The sequence below is a fragment of the Nicotiana tabacum genome, chromosome 8 (assembly GCF_000715075.1).
Source record: "Nicotiana tabacum cultivar K326 chromosome 8, ASM71507v2, whole genome shotgun sequence".
NCBI lineage: Eukaryota > Viridiplantae > Streptophyta > Magnoliopsida > Solanales > Solanaceae > Nicotiana > Nicotiana tabacum.
The window spans coordinates 174037052-174052565 of NC_134087.1; positions in this window are offsets into that span (position 1 = coordinate 174037052).

A 15514-nucleotide genomic window follows, 5' to 3' on the forward strand; every position below is an offset into this window, starting at 1 on the left:
GCATTAGAATTGATTCATTTAGCATTTATTGATATAATTTAGTAACTTGTGGCTAGATACGAGCGAATTGGTGGTGGAATCACGAGATAAAGCGATAGTTGAGGCTTGAATTGTGTTCGTGACATCGAGGTAAGTGTTTGGTCTAACCTTAGCTTGAGGGATTATGAGTTGTGTCCTATTTGCTATGTGTTATTTATTGAGTACGACGTATAGGCATGGTGATGAGTATCTATACGTTGGTGTCAAGCATGTCCGTGAGTCTTATTCTATGACTAATGTGACTCCGTTCGTATTGTTCATGCCTTAAGTGATGATTTCTATTGTTGATCAAATCTTGTGGAAGTAATAGTGATATTTGAACATTGAGGAGCGTTGGCTCAAGTTGTATAATGAATTGTGGAAGTATAATTGGCAATTGAATCTTATAGAGCATTGGCTCAAGTTGTGAAGTGAGTTGTGAAGTAAAATGTGAAAAAGAGAAGAGAATTTTTATATTGTCTCCCTTGCCGGGATGTTGTTGCTTTAAATGTTATCTCCCTTGTTGGGATGTTGATGCTTGTTATTGTTCCCTTGCCGGGATTTGGTTGTTGAACTATTGTTCCCTTGCCGGGATTTTATTGTGATTCTATTTTTTTTCTTGCCCTTATTGTTTTTGATTGTTGTTTGGGTGAGGAAGAGTGTAAAAGCACGAAGGGTGATGTCATGCATTGTTTTGGTGAGAGAGTGTTAAAGCACGAAGGGTGATGCCGTGTATGATTTCGTGAGGAAGAGTGTAAAAGCACGAAGGGTGATGCCGTGCTGCACGATGTACAATTCCGTGCCGATTATATTGATTTTATGGTGAGGACGAGAGTAAAAGCACGAAGGGTGATGCCGTACAGTTTACTTTGATTCTTATGGTGAGGACGAGAGTAAAAGCACGAAGGGTGATGTCGTGCAGTTGCTTGGTTTCTGATTCTTGTTGATAATTGAGATGTGGTGTTCTTCGTATTTACTTGTTGTCTTTCTATTTTGAAACGATGTTTTCCTGCAGCATGTTTCCCCCTCCCATGCCTAACTGTGCATTCCTGCTTTTACTTTCTACCGTATATGATTTAACTGTACATGTTTAATCGGTAGTCTGGTCCTAGCCTCGTCACTACTTCGCCGAGGTTAGGCTAGGCACTTACCAGCACATGTGGTCGGTTGTCCTGATACTACACTCTACACTTTGTGCAGATCCCGGAGTAGCAGCATTCGGACCTTAGCTTGGGTGGCTGCCTTCAGTCCAGTCGGAGATTTCGAGGTAGTCCTGTAGGCGTCCGCAGGCCTTGGTGTCTTCTCCTATCCTTGTAGTCTGTTTCTTTTACATATTTCAGAGATAATGTTGTAATAAATCTTTCAGACTTTTATTTGTAGTATTCCTAGATAGTTTGTGGAATTATGACACCAGTCTTGGGTAGTTTTTTTGTATGGATTGGTATTGGCATCTTTCTTAAATTATTACATTTCAGTCTTCCGCTTATTAGATTTCTGATGTTTATCAATTGTTGGTTATTAATTGAAAAAGGATTAAAATGGAAAAAAGGTAAATAATTCAAATAGTTGGCTTGCCTAGCTTTCACTAGTAGGCACCATCACGACTCCCGACGGTGGAAAATCCGGGTCGTAACACTCTCCAAACCTCTCCGAACCCGTACCAACCAATCTAATACCACATAATACGGCTGAACAAGACATAAAGAAGCAGAAATGGGGGAAACGAGGCTGAAATTTATAAAATGACCGGCCGGGTCGTTACATCCTCCCCCACTTAAACATACGTTCGTCCTCGAACGTGCCCAGAGTTGTTCCGAAAGCTATCGAATCGCTGTGTAACCTTACCATGCAATACTCGGGGGTGATCCCACGTCACCGTATCTCATATAGGTCTGATAGCACAACATAACTGAAATTTCACAATCCAACCTAGCCCATAAACCTAAGAACCAAATTTTCACTTCCGGAATTATCTATAAGATCAGAATCTCACATCTATACACCGAATAAATCTGAACATGCTGTAGCAAGCCATAACTACAATTCAAGATGGAAATCATAGGATATACCATACAACTCGAACACTCATAGCAAAAACTTCAGATCACAACAACTGCTCAAAACAACCAAATACTGATAATAAACCTCTTATCAAATAAAGCCTTATTCCAACACTTCCATACTGCCAACAATGAATTAAAACACGCAGAAAGTCATCACCATTCCTCAGATCAACCAATCACGGAGCTCCCTCTCCTTCGATAAGGACCATAGTAAACTTCTAAGCCGAATCCCGATATTATCCTTCCAACATGCTGAAATCGAATCCAATAGTATTCCCAATGACCTCATATCATCCAATACGTTTACTCTAGTGACATGACACATCGATACAATCTAAATCCACAACCCGTGCAACCCGCACACCAATAAGCAACAATCCAAATGTACTCAAATCATGGAAAAATGACTCAAATAAGAGAGTTGCACCGCAAGCTCACCTGTACCACCACAAACAAAGCTAACCCGTAGGATCATACCTCCACATAACTTCGCTGCAATACGCGACCCTATCCAAACACTGGCCCACATGAAACACCTCATGTCACCATGCTCAAATTCAATTACCACGCGCAATTTTATGCCTAGTACCAAAAGCAAATCATCATAACCACGGAGAAGCAATTGACATGATACCACACGAACCCGAAAGGACATAGCCAATACGCAATCCACCGAGCAATACCCAATACTCTTCTCGCTCGAATTCCACTATGAGACCCAAATAGAACTGCACCATATGTGCCTATAACCAACAAATCATAATGCCTTGCAACACGGGAAAGTAACTCATAGATCAATGCAAAACACTAATAAGCTCAATAACAACTAAATCAACACATCCCTTGATAACAGTAACTCGGAGTCAACCAGGCGACTCGATGCAGAACACACATCCATATTGGCCTACCAATAAGCCCCTTATCAAGGAGCTCCTGAAGCTTCTCTTCAACTCTTTTAACTCCGCTGGTGCCACACGATACAATGTCCGACACCAAATCAATACCGAAATCAACAACCCTGTCCGGTGGCATGCCCGACAACAGGAAACACATCCGGAAAATCCCTCACCATCGAAACGGAATCAATAGTAGGAGTTTATGCACTGACATCTCTCACAAAGGCCAGATAAGAAGGACAACCCTTCCCAACCATCAGCTGGGTCTTCAAAAATAAAATCACTCTACTGGGAACGTAACCCATTGAACCTCGCCACTCAATCAGTGGCATCCCCGGCATAGCCAACATCGTTGTCTTAGCACAACAATCCAGAATAACACGACGCGAAGACAACCGGTCCATACCCAATCAAATCTAACATACTAAGCAATAAAGGATCCACCCGGGTCTCCAAACCCGCAATAGTCGCCACACATGACTGATATACGCGGTCCCCAACTATGACACAACCTGACTCTGAGAACCGTCGGTTTCCAAATCCATAAGGCGTATGAATCACCATATCTAATCCCAACTCCACCGCTCGAATACATAACACACATCTAATACTCGATCATTCCACGAGGGATACTCCTATAATTCTTCTGTGCTACCAAGCAAACTTGAATATTATCAATCTATCCAACAAAAGAGCATCGCAATACCAATGAAGTACCCTTAACTCAAACACATTGCCCTTTCTGAAATATATATCCTCATTAAGCCACACCAATTAGTGATATTATTTACCTAGTCATCTGAAAATGTCCATGCTGTCCAAGAATTTATGACCTTCCTTTTAGAACTGAACTGTGACCTTACACATGCAAATCTCAATCCTACACAACATACCGTATCTACCATACCTTCCTAGGATAATCATAAGAACTTCATATCCCTTTCGAGTCACAAACAACTACGTACTCAATTAGCCGAGAACTTTCCATTTGATCCCATCTAGAAGAAAATCACTATTCATCACATGCTCCTCGCGCCAGTAGAAAATATACATCTCTAACCGTGGTAGAAACTATCATGAACTCTCCGAATTCCATTTGCACAACACCAAATCGTCAGGAATGAATCCTTCTAACTCAACTAAGCTACGCGAGTCACCAAAAGCCCAAGAGCATTGCCACAAAAAACCTGTAGAAACTTATTACCCCATAAACACCCAAAGAACTAATCGTATCCCTTACCATGCCGATCTGGCCTACTACCAAGCTGTCCTATCTATCCAAGTTACGTCTAAATTTACTTCAAATTGATATTTCCCTTTGCCATAATACCGTAATCCTTAATCTAGACTCACTACACAAGACTCAAGCACGAGACCATACCGTCTAAGGCTCATAAGCCGCCGAATACTCTCTTAAATACTCCCAAAAATACCACATTCAAAATACTTATCCTAAAGAGACTTCCTGCGAATCTAAATCCATTACTTTCACCTCTTTGATACTGATGTGTAGAATCCCATAGTTGATATAGAAATGCCACAAGTCTCGACACCCTCCAATGTAAACCCTCGTTCTTAGCCAAATATACATCCTGAAGATCTTCAATTACTACATGTAAATCTTAAATCCTTCAAAACCATTCTCAGGAGTTATCCACTCTACTCAGGTTTCAATTAGACTGATCAAATGAACCGAACGACCTGCCCCATTAGAACAACAACACCTATGGAAGTAACTCCACCTTAATGCAACCAAATAAATTCATGTTCTATGCGTCGTACATCCTTCACCATCAACAACTCAAGACATTCTGTGATTCTTATTCGCCCGTAAAGCATAATATAACATTTATTAAAATTTTCCTTTACTCGAGCCACCTTCGATCTCGACCCCTGCAAGCCACAATTGATTCACTAGTATACCTCAAACTAAAATCAATACAACACATAACCGTGCAATCAACTAATCAATAGCGAGCTCCCCCACTTGGCTTAAAGCCATGGGTCAAAACATACAGAACTCACAATGCCCATACTCTACTACTGTCATAATACCATGGTGAGGTTAAACTAAATCCTTCAGAAGCTCGTGCATCACAACCCATCTAGTACTTCAAATCATCTGCAAATCTCACATTCATCCTCGAGACAGTCAAGACAACTCTCATACACGATCCAACTCAAACTGCAACACATATAATTCAATGGTAAAATAAGACTTTCAACAAACAACATAGGGATCACACAAACTTCAGAACATTCCGCAGAAGATAACCCACATGTTCCGCCTCAAACTAACTTCTCTTTATACCCTTCCACCTCCATAAACATCACGCAAACACCAAATCTTCCTGAGTCTGAACTCAAATCGTGACATAAAATCCACCTCACTCCCTAACTAACAACATGAAAAGATCCTTCAATATACCCTAACTCGGGCTATACATCAACTCACGATGGAAATCAAGCCCCAAATAGTTCTTTCTATTCTCAAGCAGACCCTTCTCGTCACATTCAAATCATATAAACACATCTCACAGTCACATCATACTCATCACTTAGCCATCCGGTCATTACTTTCACTAATAGGGACACTACCAAACATATAAATCTAGAAGCAAGTGCCCACACAATCAACACCTCAGCGCTCAAGCTATAGGCAAAACTCAGCCTCAAGTCCTCCAGACTGGCCCAACATCAACACACAGAAATCACATCTCGCCCTTCGATCAGGGAATCATAAGTCGTCGATGCACAACTAATACCGAGCGCTCATGCACGCATACGAATGCGTGGAAGGAATTCAAAGAGTTACATTTCAAGCTAAATCAATGTCGCACGATAAGAATTCAAGAATGTGGGATTTCCTAAAGGTTCTATAGCCTTTCGAGGATAAGTACAGACATCTCCATACTGATCCGCAAGACTCTACTAAACCTGCTCATGACTCGTAAGACCTATGTAACTTAGGCTTTGATACCAACTTATCATGACCCAAAACCCGACCCTTCATGATGGCGCTTATCATGAAACTAGGTCAACCTCAACTCTATAATCAGCACGATAATAATATGTTTGAAACTATTTACAGAAGCTTTTAACAGTTAAAGATCTATTTGAAACATAAGAAATTTTAAAAATAGATATAAGCCAGCCCAAAACCGGGGTGTCACTGAGTGCATGAGCGTCTAAGGAAAAATACATAGTCTCATATAATGTATAAGGTAACAACTGAAATACAACTGGAAAGTAAGGTAAAGAGCCAAGGCCTGCGAATGCATAGGTACCTCAATAATCTCTAGGTCAGAAGCCTTGATCAAACATCCGCCACTGGATCCAAAGTGTCTGGATCTACACACGAGGTGCAGGGAGTAACGTGAGTACACCAACTCAGTAAGTAACAAGTCCAACCTTTGGACTGATAGGTAGTGACGAACTCAACCTCCTCAAGGATAACAAAATATCGTACAGAAATGTAGGCATGCTTTTAGTTAAATAAACAGCTCGAACAGTAAAACAGAGCAAGTATGAACAAGGTAAAGAAGTGTAACTCTGCTACATCTACATATCAATGCACATGCTATATGAAATGCACCATGTTGAGTGCCTCATGTGCCCACAGTCTCAAATGCTCGTCCACTCAGTACTGTATATGGATCGTACGACCCAGGGAAGATCCATCCCGGAATATATACATCTCTGACAACAGTCACTCAGTACTGAGGAAGGCCATTCCAGCCTATGGAGAAGATCCATCTCCAGATAATAACAATAACAACCTCACAACCACTCGGTACTATATATGGCTCACAAGGCCCAGGGAAGATCCATCCCGAAATATATGCACATCGCTGACCGTAGTCATCCAGTACCGAGGAAGGCCATTCCATCCCTATGGAGAAGATCCATCTCCAAGTATCAATACTTCGAATAAGATCCATGTACTGGGAAGATCCATCCCTCAATATCATCAACTGCGCTCACTGGGGTGTAAAGACTCCGGAGGGGCTTCTCTTAGCCGAAGCGCTATAACAAGCCAACGAAGGCATGTTCCATATCTCGTTGCGGCGTACAACCTGATCCCATATTGTTGCTCAATATCAGGCTCTCGGCCTCACTCAGTCATTACTCTCCAATCTCTAACACATGGACTCAAAATGTCATGATACTAGCCCGAACAGTGATATGATGTGTCAAATAACAATAATCAAGACTGAGGCGTGATATATTATGCATGAACATGACTGAGTACAGAATATCAATGAAGCTAATGATACGACAGCAAGAAACGACCTCTCGGGTCTCAACAGTATTGGCGTAAAGACTTAACATGATTATTAGCACGATTTACAGCTCATTAACTTAATCACATAGTTACAACACAGATATCAGTAAGAAAGAGTCATTAAAGGGTGCCATAGAATGATCCAGGCCGCGATTCTCATGGTGCACGCGCACACTCCCGTCACTTGGCATTTGCGTCACCTCAATAGTAATCATAGAACACATAGTTCGGGGTTTCGAACCCTTAGAACCAAGTTTGGAAGCATTACTTACCTCAACTCAAGCCAAACTCTAGCCCGCGACACCCTTGCCTCTCGATTCGGCCTCCAAATGCTCATTCTCTGACCAAAATTAGAACCATAACATCAATATATGCTAAGGAAACAAAGCTCACGCGAAAATAATCAAATTACATTAAGAATCCCGAAATTGGTCAAACCCGACCCCCGTACCCACGCCTCAGAATCCGATAAAAATCACTTCAATAGAATCCTTATCCTCCCACGAGTCTACACATATCAAGAACATCAAAATCAGACCTCAAATGGCCCCTCAAATCCCCAATCAAAGCTCTCCAAAACTCAAGCCCTAACCTTTACTTCACCCCCAAATTCCCCACTAATTTCGTAATTAGGTAGTGGAAAAATCATCACAAACATAATAAATAAGACCAAAGTATCTTACCTCACTGAAACCCCTTGATTCCCTCTTGAAATCACTGCTTGGAGCTCCAAAATCGCACAAAAATGATGAAGAAATGATTGAAAATCGCGAAGGCAAGAATTTATATGTTCTGCCCAAGGGTTCCGCATCTGCGGTCCAATACCGCACCTGCGACAAAAAGGTCCGCTTCTGCGGAATTTTACTTAAACTCCTCGTTCGCACCTGCGATCAAGCTACCAATCTATGGGCTCACAGGTGCGACATAACTTCCGCATCTGCGGTGCATGCCCAACTAACTGGTCTTCGCTCCTGCGATCAAAATGTCGCTTCTAAGGCTCGCACCTATGGTCCCTAATCCGTAAGTGCGGTTATGACAGAAACTCAGCAGCTTCAACTGCAAACTCTAACTTCCAAACTTCCCGATAACTATTCGAAACCATCCCGAGGCCCCCGGGACCTCAACCAAAAGTGCGAACAAGTCATATACCACTATTCAAACCTATACTAATCTTCGAAACACTCAAAACAACATCGAATCATCAAAACACCCTCGAATTCAAGCCTAAGGATTCCAAAACTTCCGAATTCCGCATTCGATCAAAAAGTCTACTAAACCTCATCCGAATGACCTGAAATTTTGGACACACGTCACAAAATGACACAACGAACATGCTACAACTTCCGAAATTCCATTCTGGCCCCGATATCAAAATTTCTACTGTCGACCGAAAAAAGCCAATTCAAGCTTAAATCTTCCACGGACGTCCAAAATATATTCCGGACGCGCTCCCAAGTCCAAAATCACCTAACGGAGCTGACCAAATCATAAAAATCCAAATCCAAAACCTCCTACACATAAGTCAACATCTGATTGACTTTTCCAACTTAAGCTTGCTCAAAAGAGACTAAGTGTCTCATACCTCTCCAAAACTCTCCAAACCCGAACCAACCAGTCCGATACCATATAATACGACTGAACAAGACATAAAGAAGCAGAAATAGGAAAAACGGGGCTGAAATTCATAAAACGACTGGCCGGGTCGTTACAATGACGAGTAATATGAATCATCATTTTTATTAGATGAACCTCCCACATAAAAATTCATTTTCAGAAGACGGAAACAATAATATTTAATTTATTTAGAAATGCATTTGATGGAAGAATATGATTTTCGTAAATGGTGTTCATTTTTATAGAGTGATATTTTATGCGACAATAACAACAATGGATAATGTATAAAAGAAGTCAACACTATCCACACTCAAAACCACAACAATCCCCGGCCTCGTTCACTCAATACTATAATGATTTGGTGTATCTCGAAACGACATACCTCTCTACTAAGTTATTTTGCTATTTACCGTAATTTCAATTTTTATGTATTTTAATTGAATGTATTTTCAATTTTCATGTATTTTCAATTTTAATGTATTTTCAATTTTCACTTCTCAATTTTAGCAACATCTAATATTTTATATTCGCACCTTTCAATTTTAGCAACATCTAATATTTTATATTTGCACCATTCATTTTTTGAGATGATTATATATTTTTTGTACAATTATAACTTATAATAAAATTAACTTACAATTTTACATAAAAATAATAAATGCACGAAAATTAATTTATCAAAATTATACGCCAAAGTTAAGATGTAAAATTAATATTATAAAGATATTACATAAACATAATTAAGTATATATAAAAAGATAATTAAAAGAGTTAAATAATAAAATAATAATAAAATATGCATGAATAGTAATAAGGGAGATGAATAGTGTCCCCCAATATTTGGAGGAACACTATTCATCCCTCATTTGGGGGGGAAAAATGGGGGAGGGTTGGAGCTCCATTATGGCAAAAGTTTCCCCCATCATGGAGAAACGAGGGAGGGTTGGAGATGGCCTTATACAGTTGAGATATTTTTTCTTACACGGAATAGTATTTGTCGTTACTATTCACATGCACTAGTCACATAATTTTTTTTGTGAAAAATGACATCGGAAGAAAGGAAGGTTAAGATTGACAAGTTCAATGACAAAGATTTTGGATTATGGAAAATGGAAATAGAGGATTATTTGTACCAGAAAAAATTATACTTACCTCTAACTAAGGTAAAACCAGAGAATATGGACAAAGCGGATTGGGATCTATTAGATCGCAAAGCTCTTGGTGTGATTCGTTTGACGCTAACACGAAATGTGGAATTTAACATCATTAACAAGAAGACCACTGAGTCCTGATGAAGGTGTTATCAAATATGTACGAGAAGCCATCTGTTTCAAATAAAGCCTATTTGATGCGTTGATTGTTCAACTTAAAGATTACAGAAAGTGGATCTGTCACGGAACATATCAATGAGATTAATATAATATTAACTCAGTTGAGTTCTATCAATATAACGATTTATGACGAAGTCAAGACATTGATTCTACTATCATCTTTACCGAAGAGTGTTCTGCAACGGTAACTGGAGTTAACAGTTCATCAGGAAGTACCAAACTCAAATCGAATGATATTAGATACTTGGTTCTAAGCGAAGATATTCGCCGAAGAGAATCAAATGATTCACCACGATCTACTTTTAATACCAAAAACAGGGGAGAAGCAACAAAAAAGGACAAACTCATGGTCGTGGCAGATCAAAGCCAAGGAGAAGAGGGCAATCCAAAAATCGCAAGGACATTACTTGTTGGAATTGTGATGAAAATAGTCACTACAATAGTCAATGTAGAGAACCAAAGAAGAAGAAGGAAGAAAATTCAGCAAACGTAATTGTTGAACAAGTCGGTGATGAACTAATTTATTGTGCAGACAGTTTAGTCGAATCTTAGATTATGGACCCAGGTGCATCCTTTCACTCTACATCATGCAAAGAATTATTGCTTAATTTTATTGCTGGAAAATTCGGGAAGGTTATCTAGCAGACGATGAACCTCTGGACATTGTTGGGAAAGGTGAAGTTCATATAACGACTTCATAAGGCACGCTATGGAAATTATAAAATATCTGGCATGTTCGTGACCTCAAGAAAAATCTGATATCTATGGGTTAGATTGACAATGAAGGGTATACAACAACATTAGATAACAGATCGTGGAAGATGACTAAAGAAAATTTGGTTGTGGCACAAGGGAACACTGTATGCATCTGCAATACAAAGAGATACTATCGCAATAGTTGATCATGGTCATGATACAACATTATAACACCGAAGGCTCGAGCATATGAGTGAGAAGGGAATGAATTTGTTGGCATCCAAAGAAAAGTTGTCAAACCTAAAGCATGTTGAATTAGGTTTGTGCGAAGATTGTATTTACGGGAAACAAAAGAGAGTTAGTTTCTCTAAGGCGGGAAGGACGCCAAAGAAAGAGAAACTGGAACTAGTGCATACGGATGTGTGGGCACCAACTCCTGTAACTTCTCTAGGAGGCTCACACTATTATGTCACCTTCATTGATGATTCTACAAGAAAGATATGAGTTTATTTTTTGAAAAATAAATCTAATTTTAGTTACCTTTAAAATATGGAAAGCTGAAGTTGAAAATCAGATAAGTTTAAAGTTAAAATTTCTAAAGTCTGATAATGGAGGAGAGTATGATAGTTAAGAGTTTAAAGTATTCTGCTATGAGAATTGGATCAGGATGATCAAGACAGCTCCTGGAACAACAGAACAAAATGGCGTTGCTGGAAGGATAAAGAGAACCCTGAATGAACGAGCCAGAAGTATGAGAATACATTCTGGACTACTGAAGTATTTTTAGGCCAAGGCTGTTAACACGACAGCTTGCCTCATAAATAGGGGGCCCTCTGTACCATTGAGTTTTGAAATTCCTGAGGAGGTATGGACAAGAAAGGAGGTAACTCTCTCACATCTGAAATTTTTTGGTTGTGTTGTTTATGTGTATGTAAACTTTAATGATAAAGATAAGCTTGACCAATAAATGTTTCTTTATTGGCTATGGTGATGATAATTTTGGTTATCAATTTTGGGATGATCTGAGTAGAAAGATCCTAAGACACATGAATATCACATTTAATAAAAATGTAATGTACAAGGACAAGCTTGAAGTAAAACCAACCAGCACCAACAAACATGCATCTGAAATAGTTGAGTTAGAAGAAATCTCAGAAAATGAAGTGGCTAGAGGGATTAGAACTGATTCTGAATTTGAAGATGAAGAACCAGAAGCCGAATCTGGATAAGAACCAGAAGCCGAATCTGGATAAGAACCAGAACCGGAACCGGAACCAAAGATAGAATCAGATGCAGAACCAGATCTGGAGTCAGGACTTGAATCAAATTCGGGATCAGTTACTCTTGAACATACATTAAGGAGATCTAAAAGAGTCACGAATGCTCCAAATAGGTTAACTCTCTCTCTCTCTCTCTCTCTCTCTCTCTCTCTCTCTCTATCTCTCTATCTCTCCATTATTTACTTTTGACTGATGCTGGAGAACCAGATCATTTTGTTGAAGCAATGGAGGTGATAAATTCAGATAAGTGGAAGCTAGCCATGAAAGAAAAGATGAATTCTCTTCAAAAGAATAAAACATGGATACTTATAGAGTTACAAAAAGGAAAGAAGGCATTGCAGAATAAGTAGGTATACAGAGTCAAGGAAGAACATGATGGTAAGAATAAATACAAAACATGATTAGTAGTAAAAGGCTTTCAGTAGAAGGAAGGAATTGACTACATCGTGATCTTCTCTCATATAGTCAAATTAACTACAATCAGGTTAGTGCTAAGTATCGTAGCTGCAGAAAATTTGCATTTGGAGTAGCTAGATGTTAAAACTGCTTTCTTGCATGGTGACCTTGAAGAAGATATCTACATGAAGCAACCTGAAGGTTTTCAAGTTTCTGGTAAAGAAAACCTTGTGTGTAAGTTGAAGAAGAGTTTGTATGGTTTGAAACAAGCTCCCCGACAATGGTACAAGAAATTTAATGGATTCATGCATAACAACGGTTTCACACGATCTAAGATGGACCATTGCTGTTATATCAAAAATCTTGATGAATCCTATATCATTTTACTGTTGTACGTTGATGATATGCTAATTGCAGTATCTAGCATAAAAGTGATCAACATGGTTAAGCAACAACTGGCGGAGGAGTTTGAAATGAAAGACTTATGACCAACTAAGTAAATACTTGGGAAGAGGATTAGCAGAAACTTATTTGAAGGAACCTCAAAATTATCTCAAGAAAAGTACATATAGAAGGTACTAAATAGGTTTAGTCTTCATGATGCAAAGACTAGAAATACTCCACTTGGAAGCCATCTTAATCTATAAAAGGACCAATCACCTAAGACAAATAAAGAAGGGAAGTATATGTCCAAAGTTCCATATGCTTCTGCAGTAGAAAGTTTGATGTATGATATGGTTTGCACCGGACTTGACATGGCCCATGCAGTTGAAGTTGTCAGTAGATACATGTCAGATCCAGGAAAGGAGCACTAGGAAGGTGTAAAATGGGTATTGAGATATCTCAAAGGCACCCCAGGTATGACACTTTGTTTTAAAATGGGTAATATTATCTTACAAGATTTTGCTGATGCAAATTTAGGCGGCGATCTGGATAGTCGCAAAAGTATCACGGGCTATGTGTTCACCTTAGGTAATACTGCTGTTAGTTGGATGTCTAGACTTCAGAAAAGTGTTGCTCTATCTACCACAGAAGAAGAGTACATGACAATCTCAGAAGCTGGAAAATAGATGATCTGGCTCAAGAACTTTGTTAAAGAGCTAGGTAAAGAGCAAGACAATTGTGAGCTTTTTAGTGATAACCAGAGTGCAATTCATCTTGCCAAGAATCCAGTATTTCATGCAAGATCAAAGCACATTCAGTTGAGGTATCATCATATCCGAGAGTTGATAAGTGAAGAAACTCTTTCCCTATGAAAGATAACAGGATCGAAGAACCCATCAGACACGTTGACTAAAGTTGTCGATGTTAGCAAATTGAGGTTGTGCACAGCCTCAGTTAGTCTTCAAGACTGATAGCGTGAAGGCGCTACCAGAGAATAGCAAATCTTTTTTTACTTTCTTTCTTCATGTAACATAGGTTTGAGGGGGAGATTGATAGGAACAAACCTGTTGTTGTATGTGAAAGAAAGAAAGTAGATAACACAAGAGAAAAAAAAGTCAAAGAGAGAAGCAAAATGATAGGGGGAAGAATTTATCTTTGAATTTTTTTCTTATGACGTAAGCACTTACGTCGGCAGGTTGAATTCTTTTCTTATAACGTAAGTGCTTACATCGGCAGGGCATTCAAATGCCTTTAAAAGGGGTATGCATTTTCATTTGCAGGTCATCCACCAACTTCTTCTTTCTTTTTAATTAATAAAGCGCTATTTTTTTTGTGGCCGTGGAGTAGGCTAAAATTGCCGAACCACGTAAATCTTGTTTTTTCTTGTCTTGTGCAATTTATTGGTTTTCTTTTTTTAAATATTTTTCCCCTTTTATTAGCCAGGTACGCTTCCCAACAAAACATAGTGTAAATTACTCCAAAAAAAATCAAAAAAGGAGTCAAGTGTTGTATCTTAATTTATATGGAAGGAAAATATGCAAAATCAAATCCGAAGAGAGCTTTTTATGAAAAAGAAAATGGATCTTTACACAAATAGATGGCAAGATTCACTGTTTATTTTTTTAGTTGATATATATATATATATATATGTATACTTATGCAAACTATATATATGCAAACTATTTTATGTTTAATTAGGCGAGTAACTATTTAGGTTATGGGATTTTTACCTTCTTATACTATATATGCAACTTTATTACCCTCCCTAATCAAGTTTTAACTTAATTACATGTCCATATATAATTTATCAATTATATATAAATTAGTTTTAAATGAGTATCCTTTTATATTAGGAATTAAATAAGGAATTAGTTATTTCCCATCCATGTTCTCTCTCTCTCCATCTCTCTCTCCCCCCTTTCTCTTTCTCTCTCTGTGTGTCTCCCTCTGTCTCTCTATCTCTCATTCTCTGTTCTTTCCCTATTTTTTCTTCCATTGATGTTCTCTACTTTTTATTCTTTCATGTTGTATATATTTTTAATGGAATTCATAATGGATTTCAATTATTTTACTATAAAGTTTTAACTTAGCAATTCTTTGTCATGTTGCATAATTGGTGTTCAAATTAAAATTGTCAATCAATAAATTTTGAAGGTGTTTGACTCTCCACCATTGACAACCATTAAAAAGTTTTGAATTCAAATTTGGGTTTTCATAAACCATTATTTGTTTGGATTGGGTATTGTTGCAAACAACTAAGAATATTTTTTGGAGTTTATATCTCAATTTTGAGAATGTTTAGTGAAGATTAAACTTGATTTTGGCTGAATTTCAGATTGAAACTCGAAGAAGAACACATGACATACAATATATTTACGAGATTGTATTAAAGTTATATTATAATTGTATGTAAATTATATTTAAGTTGTATTCTGTTGTAGTTATATATGTTTTTTATTTGAATATTGTATGAAAGTTGAAAATAGTTGTATAATGTATGAATCGTTGTATGAAATTTATATTTAAGTAATTAATATTATCTTTTTACATA